Source organism: Macaca fascicularis, chromosome 3 (assembly GCF_037993035.2).
Source record: "Macaca fascicularis isolate 582-1 chromosome 3, T2T-MFA8v1.1".
Taxonomy (NCBI): domain Eukaryota; kingdom Metazoa; phylum Chordata; class Mammalia; order Primates; family Cercopithecidae; genus Macaca; species Macaca fascicularis.
Genome location: NC_088377.1, coordinates 173,107,432 through 173,116,918, shown reverse-complemented (window position 1 = coordinate 173,116,918; position 9,487 = coordinate 173,107,432). Strand labels below are relative to the sequence as shown.

The 9,487-nt window shown below is 48.9% G+C and overlaps 1 long non-coding RNA gene across 1 annotated transcript; it reads left to right on the top strand.

Annotated features, from left to right (window-relative positions):
- The first annotated feature begins 263 nt into the window (after positions 1-263).
- On the top strand, positions 264-9,207 carry LOC135969922 (uncharacterized). The gene is made up of 4 exons (XR_010585279.1): positions 264-2,491; positions 4,547-4,642; positions 6,291-6,373; positions 8,733-9,207. It is a non-coding gene; the product is annotated as an uncharacterized lncRNA (long non-coding RNA).
- The last annotated feature ends 280 nt before the right edge of the window (positions 9,208-9,487 follow it).

Here is a 9,487-nt window from a genome sequence, read left to right as displayed (position 1 = left end):
ACTGCCCAAGCCCAGGCCCTCGTTCCTTCCAGGCCACAGTCCTCAGACAGCCTCCCCATGGGCACTGGGATTCCAAGTCTCTCACACTGAGGCATCACAGAAACAGACTTATGCTATCATTTCCTCTTGGCACTTCCCTGCTTGAGACTTTCTATGGCTCCCTGTTTCTGGCTGCATCAAGTCTGAACATGTGTGTCTGGCTCTCAAGGTTCACCTCCACTTGTCTAACATCAAATCCCATGACTCTGTAAGTACTGCCCTCAGCAACCACCACACAAGCGTGCTCTTGGGGCCTCTATGCCTCTGCCTGAGCCGGCAATATTTCCTCCACCTTGTCAAGACTTCCTCCCACTCCAAGTCCTAGTTTTGTTAAGTCCTCTTCCAGACTTCCCATCATTCCTTGATTCAGCTTATTTTATTTTATTTATTTATTTGAGACAAGGTCTTGCTCTGTTGCCCAGGCTGGAGTTCAGTGGCATAACCTTGGCTCACAGCAACCTCTACCTCCCAGGTTCAACTGATCCCCCCACCTTAGCCTCCCTAGTAGTTGGGACTACAGGCACATGCCAGCATGCTCACTCAACTTTTTTATATTTATATTTTTAGAGTCACAGTCTCACTAGATTACCCAGGCTGGTCTCCAACTGCTGGGCTCAAAAGATCCTCCCACTTTGGCCCCCCAAAGTGCTGGGATTATAGACATAAGCCACCATGGCCGGCCAATTCAGCCAATTTTAACTGAGCACTTTCTATGGACCGATGTGGAAGGTGCTGCGTCTGACCAGCCTCCCCTCTTAGCTCCAACAGCATGAGTCACTCCTTCCACACACTTGGGCACAGACCCAGGAGGTCTTATAATGTGCCACATTACAGGCCTGGCGTCCCACCAACCATGTCACAAGCTCGAGGGCAACAACCTTGTCTCCTACGTCTTCTGTGTCCCCCATGGCCCTGGCTCCTCCACTTGGGAACTTCACAAACCACAGGCTCTTTTTTCCTTTGGAAGACTAACACAGGGTTGTCAACTTTTTATTTTATCAAAGAAACACCTTTTTTAATTACTGCGTTGTCATAAACAAAGGCACATTTTAACACTAAGAAAGGAGAAAGAACATAATCCTAGAATAAACTTTTGAAATAAAGCTATACTGCTAAGCTTATTCAATTTCAAAAGTTGTTTATTCAACTTTTGAAATTGAATAAAGTTGTGTATTCAGCTTTTGAAATTGAATAGATAAAGTTGTGTATTCAACTTTTGAAACTGAATAAGCTTAGCAGTATAGAAAAAAATCACCACATTTTCTTTTTCTTTGTTTCAGAAAATCTCAGAAAAAAAAGGACAGTCTTTTCCATGGAATACATTTAGCAAGATGGAAAATTCATTACATGCCTTTTCTTTTTCAGTTCCCAGGGGACAGGTGACCATTTTATCAATGTCCATCCCAGCATTTGGGAGCCACTGTCTACAGCCCCTCACCAGGGCTGAGCACACCTCAAGTGAGAGGAGTAGTCATTTGATCTCTTGCTTTGGTTATTGGCAGGAAAAGCTATCCTGAGTGTCCTCTCACCAGATCAGGCCTGGGATCCAGGGATATGACTGGTCCAGGCAGTGGATGACCCCACACCCAGCTGCCCATCCCCTTAGACTCTGTCTCAGACTTTTGTCTTTTTTTTTTTTTTTTTTTTTTTTTTTTTGAGACAGAGACTTGCTCTGTTGCCCAGGCTGGAGTGCAATGGCGTGATCTTGGCTCACAGAAACCTCCACCTCCTGGGTTCACGCGATTCTCCTTCTGCAGCCTCCCAAGTAGCTGGGGTTACAGGCGTCCACCACCACATCCAGCTAATTTTTGTATTTTTAGTAGAGACAGGGTTTCACCATGTTGGCCAGGCTGGTTTTGAACTCCTGACCTCAAGTGATCGCCTGCCTCAGCCTCCCAAAGTGCTGTGATTACAGGTGTGAGCCACCCCACCCAGCCCATTTATCCTGATTTTGTGCTCCTGGAAGCTGGATTCTGTAGGCACGCAGGTATTTGTGACACTCACTGCTTCCTACTCTTGGGCAGTGAAGCCCTTGAGTCTCAGAGGAGCCAGGAGGGAGGGTGCATCTGGAGTGGTGAACAGGAGCCAGAAGCAAATGAGTCCCAGACACAGACACCCCCACACCACGGCGGCACAGCTCCTGGGGTGGGAACCCTGAGTGCTGCTGGGGCTGTGCCCTCTCCCTTCCCTCTCTGAGTGGGGCTTCTTCAGGGGGGAAGTGCAACCTAACTTTCCACTTCTCAGCCCTGCATCCCTGCAGCCGCTTCCAAAAAAAGCCACTGCTGCCTGGATGGGAGAGAGAGACAGAATTTTTCCAAAGGATGTGTGTGTGCATTGTTGGGAGCAGCAAGCATTTCAGTGAACCCCGGGTCACAGCACAGCCTGACAAATGGCAGGAAGTTCAGGACTTGGGCCTGATAGTTTTTGCACAAAGGCCCCATAGCCCAGCCAGGTGAGCTGGTCCCAGGGACGGACACAGGGGCTACCGCCCACCACTTCCTGCCCTTTGTTGGCCCATGTGAGAGCCTTCCCGGCGCTCCAAATGGCCTTTCTTTGGTGCCTGACTCCTGTGCTTTATTTATGGAGAGGAGCTCCTCAATATAGAAACGGGTGGGCCAGGAGCCGGCGGCAGGATGTGGGAATGCAGACTGGCAGGGTGCCCACCACCGGGGGCAGGGTTGCCGAATTAAAAGAATGTGGCCATAGATACCCAATAAGCCTGCCTGATATTTATATATCTGACAAGATGTTCCGCATGTTCCCCTGGCACATTTCAGGGAATCACAGCCTGCCCTGGCATGAGGCTTCCCTGTGGCCCCACCCTTGGGTTCTCATGGCCTGGCTGGCCTCTGCCTGAGCGTGAGTCAGGTCACGTGGCCTGACCCTCCAAGGCTGGTGGGCTTCTTGAAGGAAGGGGCCATTTCTTTCTACCATAGGAGAACCTTTGTTGCTGGCGTCTGAGGGTCAGCTAGATGCCTGGGGTATGTGTCTATGGGCAACAGTGCATGTAGGACCCTTTTATGCTCCCAATCTTTTCTTCGTTAGCATCATTTCTGGTGGAATTCTTCCCAAAGGCAACTACACATACTCCTGCTATCTCAGATAGGATACTTAGAACAGAATTTGCACTTTTCTTGGAAATTCGGGGTCTCAGTTGTGAGTCCTGGGTAGAGAGGTAGAGAGAGCCCTGACCAGGTAGGTTTGAGATCTGGGCTGCCACGCTCACACTGCCTAGCTGTCTGTGCAACCTGGAGCAAGTTTCTTTTCTTTTTGAGACAGAGTCTTGCTCTGTCACCCAGGCTAGAGTACAGTGGCATGATCTCAGCTCACTGCAACCTCCGCCTCCCAGGTTCAAGCAATTATCTTGCCTCAGCCTCCCAAGTAGCTGGGATTCCAGGCACACACACACACCTCACAGAGGTTGGCCTGACAACACTGTTCATCTAATTCGCATGTTCTGCAGTTCCATGATTTGTTTTGTACCATGTGGTCATGCAGTGATGTCAACACAAAAGTGACTGAGTTACAAAAGGCCATTTGTCCTCCACACTAACTCACAGCTGACTTTTTGAGTTCCCATGACCATTTTTGGTAGATTTCCTTCTCTCTTATCTTGACTTTAGGCTAATTAAAAAAAAAAAAAAAATCTGCGCCCGGGCGCGGTGGCTCAAGCCTGTAATCCCAGCACTTTGGGAGGCCGAGACGGGCGGATCACGAGGTCAGGAGATCGAGACCATCCTGGCTAACACGGTGAAACCCCGTCTCTACTAAAAATACAAAAAAATAAGCCGGGCGAGGTGGCGGGCGCCTGTAGTCCCAGCTGCTCGGGAGGCTGAGGCAGGAGAATTACGCGAAACCGGGAGGCGGAGCTTGCAGTGAGCGGAGATCTGGCCACTGCACTCCAGCCTGGGCGACAGAGCGAGACTCAGTCTCAAAAAAAAAAAAAAATCTGATATTGTAGAGATGGGGTCTTGCTATGTTGCCCAGGCTGGTCTCAAACTCCTGGGCTCAAGCAATCTTCCCAACTTGGCCTCCCAGAGTGCTGGGATTATAGGCATGAGCCACTGCGCCTGGCCTAGGCTAATTTTAGACCATTGTTTATGGATCCATCCACAGCAGCAACTCTTTCTCTTTCATGTTTGTGACTTCTTGATCTGCTATAACTATATGCAAATCAAGCATTAACAGATAAGAGTAAACATGTAAATGCACAGATTTATGTGTGTACTTGAGGGATAATTTTGACTAATCAATCACTTTGTGTTTTCTTTCTAATCCTTACTTGTTTTTTCGTTTATTTGTTGGTTCATTGGTTGTTGGTTTTTTGTTTTTGTTTTTGTTTTTGAGACAGAGCCTCACTCTGTCACCCAGGCTGGAGTGCAGTGGTGTAATCTCCGCTCACTGCAAACTCCCCCTCTGGATTGCAGTGATTCTCCTGCCTCAGTCTCCTGAGTTGCTGGGATTACAGGTGCCTACCATGACATGTGGCTAATCTTTGTCTTTTTAGTCAAGACAAGGTTTTACCATGTTGGCCAGGCTGGTCTCAAACTCCTGACTTCAAGTGATCCACCCACCTCGACCTCTTAAAGTGCTGGAATTACAGGTATGAGCCACTTTCCTAATGTTTGACCCTATTGTGGAGAAAGGAATTTGTGAGGAAGCCAAAAGCACCCGGCGTGGTGACTTACGCCTGTACTCCCAGCACTTTAGGAGGCCAGGGCGGGCAGAAATCACCTGAAGTTAGGAGTTCGAGACCAGCCTGGCCAACATAGTGAAACCCCCATCTACTAAAAATACAAAAATTAGCTGGGTGTGGTGGTGCGTGCCTGTAACCCCTGCTACTTGGGAGGCTGAGACAGGAGAATTGCTTGAACCTGGGAGATGGAGGTTGCATTGAGCCAAGATTGCACCACTGCACTCTAGCCTGGGCAACAGAGCAAGACTCCATCTTAAAAAAAAAAAAAAAAGTCGAAAACACAATGAGGTACTACCATACCTTGCTAATATATCTCTATTATACCTTTATAGAACACAGTAGGAACTTAATGAATTATTGTTGAATGGGATATCCTCCCTTTCTACTAAAAAATTCACTGAGGGTATCAGTGTGCCTCATCCAAGTTTATTTCCAAGCGAAGGTGTGAAGTGTGAAGCAGACTAGGCCTGCATGCTTGTTTCACAAAACACTGCTCCTTTGTCCTCCTCCTACAAAACATAATATTCCCTTCCCTTCCTCACAACCTCTATCCCCCTCTTACATGGAGCCCCAGCCCATTATTCCCATGGAAGGAAAGGGATGAGGTAATTAGATTATCCTTTCTTCTCAAAATGCAATTTGGAAGTCCCAGACTTCTCTAGAGGCCACACAGAGGCATTTCAGGAAGGTGATGCTCAAAAGATGATAATAACTGGGCCAGGTGTGGCGGTTCACACCTGTAATCCCAGCACTTTGGAAGGCCAAGGCGAACGGAACCCTTGAGGTTGGGAGTTCGGGGCCAGCCTGACCAACATGGTGAAACCCCTTTCTACCAAAAAGTACAAAAGTTATCTGGGCATGGTGGCACATGCCTGTAGTCCCAGCTACTTGGGAGGCTGAGGCAGGAGAATCACTTGAACCTGGGAGGCGGAGGTTGCAGTGAGCTGAGATTGCATCACTGCACTCCAGCCTGAGTGACAGAGTGAGACCCTGTCTCAAAAAAAAAGAAAAGACAAAAGAAAAAAAATGATAATAACTAACATTTGCACAGGCTTAGAAATTCACAGAGTATTCCACATGCTAGTTTCACCGAATTAGCTCTCCCATCCGGAGATGGTATTGCCCGCATATGACAGGCCAGGTAGAGTTAAGCTATTTTCCAGGATGAATTTTCCAGCCAGGACTTTTCTCAATGTCTCCACCCATCTTAGCTGGAGGGAAGCCAGGACGGTGGGAGATGGTGTTGTAGGGGAGTCAGGGGGTCATCTCCTTCCACAAGGTAAAGACAGAGTTATCCTTAAGTGGAGAGAAAAAGCAAGGAGGAGGCAGGAGGCACCAATCTTGGGGTCTGAAGTAAGACCTTAACTTCCTTATTAGAACAAGGTAATTAGCTGTAGGTTCTGGCTGACTTTGTTTGCCATCAGAGTACACTGGGACAAACCTGGGATGTGGGATCAGAAGACTTGAGCTGGACTGGAGCTCTGGCAGCCTTAACTTTCTCACCCTGGAGAAACTTAAACTCTCTGCGCTCCCTGTCAACCCTTGTCTACAAAAGGAGAATGATAACAACAATACAACGGCAGCAGCAACAATACAGCCACAGCACCAATAATACTTGCTCTCATTCTTGTTCATAAGGTCAGTATGAAGATCAAGTGGGTCCGTGCACATGAAAATGCCCTTACGACATGAACCACAATATTCTAGCAGGTTGTCCTTGGTTTTCACTCATCCCACAGATATTAATTTAGCACTTACTATGCTCTGGACCCTGAGTTAAGCCCTGAGAATTCAATGAAGAAAGAAAAGGAAAGGCATCCCCAGTGTTTGTCCTCATGGGATCATCCACTTCATTCCTCCACAACCCTCTGCTTTGGAACCACTAGGCTATGGAGCACGGTGGGCTGCCTCTTTGGACATCAGTGTCGTTATCTGTTGTAATTGTTGCTGTAAGAATTAAGTGACTTTGGCCGGGCGCAGTGGCTCACACCTGTAATCCCAGCACTTTGAGAGGTCAAGGCAGGTGGATCACCTGAGGTCAGGAGTTCAAGACCAGCCTAGCCAACATGGCAAAACCCCATCTCTACTAAAAAAGCACAAAAATTAGCTGGGCGTGGTGGCAGGTGCCTGTAATCCCAGCTACTTGGAAGGCTGAGGCAGGGAAAGTTGCTTGAATCAGGGAGGCAGAGGTTGCAGTGAGCTGAGATCATGCCACTGTACTCCAGCCTGGGTTACAGAGTGAGACTCCATCTCAACAAAACAAAAGTATTAAGTGACTTAATTTATGTGAAACATCTACATGTGACTTAGTGCCTGTCACAGAAGAGACACTCAATGATTGTTAGCTTTTTCTCTAAAGTGTCCTTCAAGATCACACCTCACTCTGAAGAAGAAGACTTAGTCACTGACTAAAATACCTTCCTGTGCTCAATGCAGATGGCTAAGACATTTCAAGGCTCTGCTGCTCCCTGGAGCTCTGAGCTTTAAAGCATTCTGTCCACCTTGGTCATGAGCACGCTCTGTGCTTTGCCCTCCAAATAGACCTAGAGCTCCTGGAAGGTAGGGACTCGCCCAACCAGCTCGGTTCTCCTCCTGTGGTGGGCCCAGGAAGGGACTAGCAACCTGTCCGCTCTCAAGTCGGTGAGAATGCACTCACAGCTCTAGTTCTGTGGACTTCCCTTCTGGCTTGCCACTGAAGTGTGAAGTGCTCTGAGAGCAAGGCCAGGAAGTGTCAGGAAGAGCCTCTGACACTCACAGTTAAGGAAGGATAATTTAATAGTCTTAGGAACAGTCACGACTCTATTTTCTCTGACAAAACCAGTCCAGGCATGAAAAAGCAGCCACAAAGATTGTGAACTGGACACTATTTTCTGGCTCCCTGCTCCCAGCTTGTAGGGCCCACCCCAACCCTAGGGAGTGTCCCATGTAAGAACACCGTTCTCCAGTCTGGCCACAACCTCCTGCCTCCTGCCGTGGTTCCAGGCCCAGATGGCTTGTCTGTGCTAGTTAGGAAAAGGCACCGCAAGTTCTGGGCAGGCCAAGCCCACGCCAGGGCACAATCAACCTCATCGGTCAAGGTAGCCCTCCAGCTCCTACAGTGATGGCGGCCACTAGGTGCCGTTGATACAGAAGCCTGCAGGGCTACCCTGACCTCGATGGAGCTTCTGGTCATCACAGCCTGGGCCACTAAGGCCACCAAGCCCTCTCACTGCTCAGTAGAGATGTTACTCAAACATATCTTTCTTTTTTTTTGAGACAGAGTCTTGCTCTGTTGCCCAGGCTGGAGTGCAGTGGCACAATCTCGGCTTGCTGCAACCTCTGCCTCCCAGGTTCAAGCAATTCTCCCACCTCAGCCTCCTGAATAGCTGGGATTACAGGCACCTGTCACCATGCCCAGCTAATTTTTGTATTTTTAGTAGAGACAGGGTTTCACTATGTTGATCAGGCTGGTCTCAAAATCCTGACCCCAGGTGATCTACTCGCCTCGGCCTCCCAAAGTGCTGGGATTTACAGGCGTGAGCCACAGTGCCTGGCCTTTTTTTTTTTTTTTTTTTTTTTTTTTTGAGACGGAGTCTCGCTCTGTCGCCCAGGCTGGAGTGCTGTGGCCGGATCTCAGCTCACTGCAAGCTCCGCCTCCCGGGTTCACGCCATTCTCCTGCCTCAGCCTCCCGAGTAGCTGGGACTACAGGCGCCGCCACCTCGCCCGGCTAGTTTTTTGTATTTTTTAGTAGAGACGGGGTTTCACCGTGTTAGCCAGGATGGTCTCGATCTCCTGACCTTGTGATCCGCCCATCTCGGCCTCCCAAAGTGCTGGGATTACAGGCTTGAGCCACCGCGCCAGGCAGTGCCTGGCCTTTTTTTTAAAGACAGGGTCTCACTGTCATCCAGCCTTGCCCTCCCAGGCTGAAATGATCCTCCAATCTCAGCCTCCCCAGTAGCTGAGACTACAGACATGCACTACCATGCATGGCTAATTCTTTAAAAAATTTTTTTGTAGAGATGGAGTCTCCCTGTGTTGACCAGGCTGGTCTCGAACTCCTGACTCAAGTGATCTGCCCACCTTGGCCTCCCAAAGTGCTGGAATTACAAGCGTGAACCACTGTGCCTGGCATCAAGCTCGTCGTCTTGTTTTTTTTTTTGAGATGGAGTCTCACTCTGTCGCCCAGGCTGGAGTGCAGTGGCGCGATCTCGGCTCACTGCAAGCTCCGTCTCCCGGGTCACACCATTCTCCTGCCTCAGCCTTCCGAGTAGCTGGGACTAGAGGCGCCCGCCACCACGCCTGGCTAATTTTTTTGTATTTTTAGTGGAGACGGGCTTTCACCATGTTAGTCAGGATGGTCTGGATCTCCTGACCTCATGATCTGCCCGCCTTGGCCTCCCAAAGTGCTGGGATTACAGGCATGAGCTACCACACCCAGTGTCTCGTTTTTATTTCCTCTGTGATTTTATTTTTAATAAAATCTTGTCTTGTCTTGTTTTTATTTCCTCTGTGATTCAATCCTCTCGCTATGGGAGCTGGACCACAGGATAGCCTGGGAAATAGACACTTTCTGGCCTCAAGAGTTGAATCTTCTCTCTGTCCTTGGCCTAGTGTTCTAGAACCTGAGTGGTGTGTGACTCTCTCATTCCTTAGGACAAATTCTCTGCCCAAAGGCTTTTGAACTCTCCATGCAGCTCCATGCAGGTAAAGGGCTCCATGCAGGTAAAGGAATCCCTCTGATGGACCTGAGCCCTGATGGAAACACAGCCTAG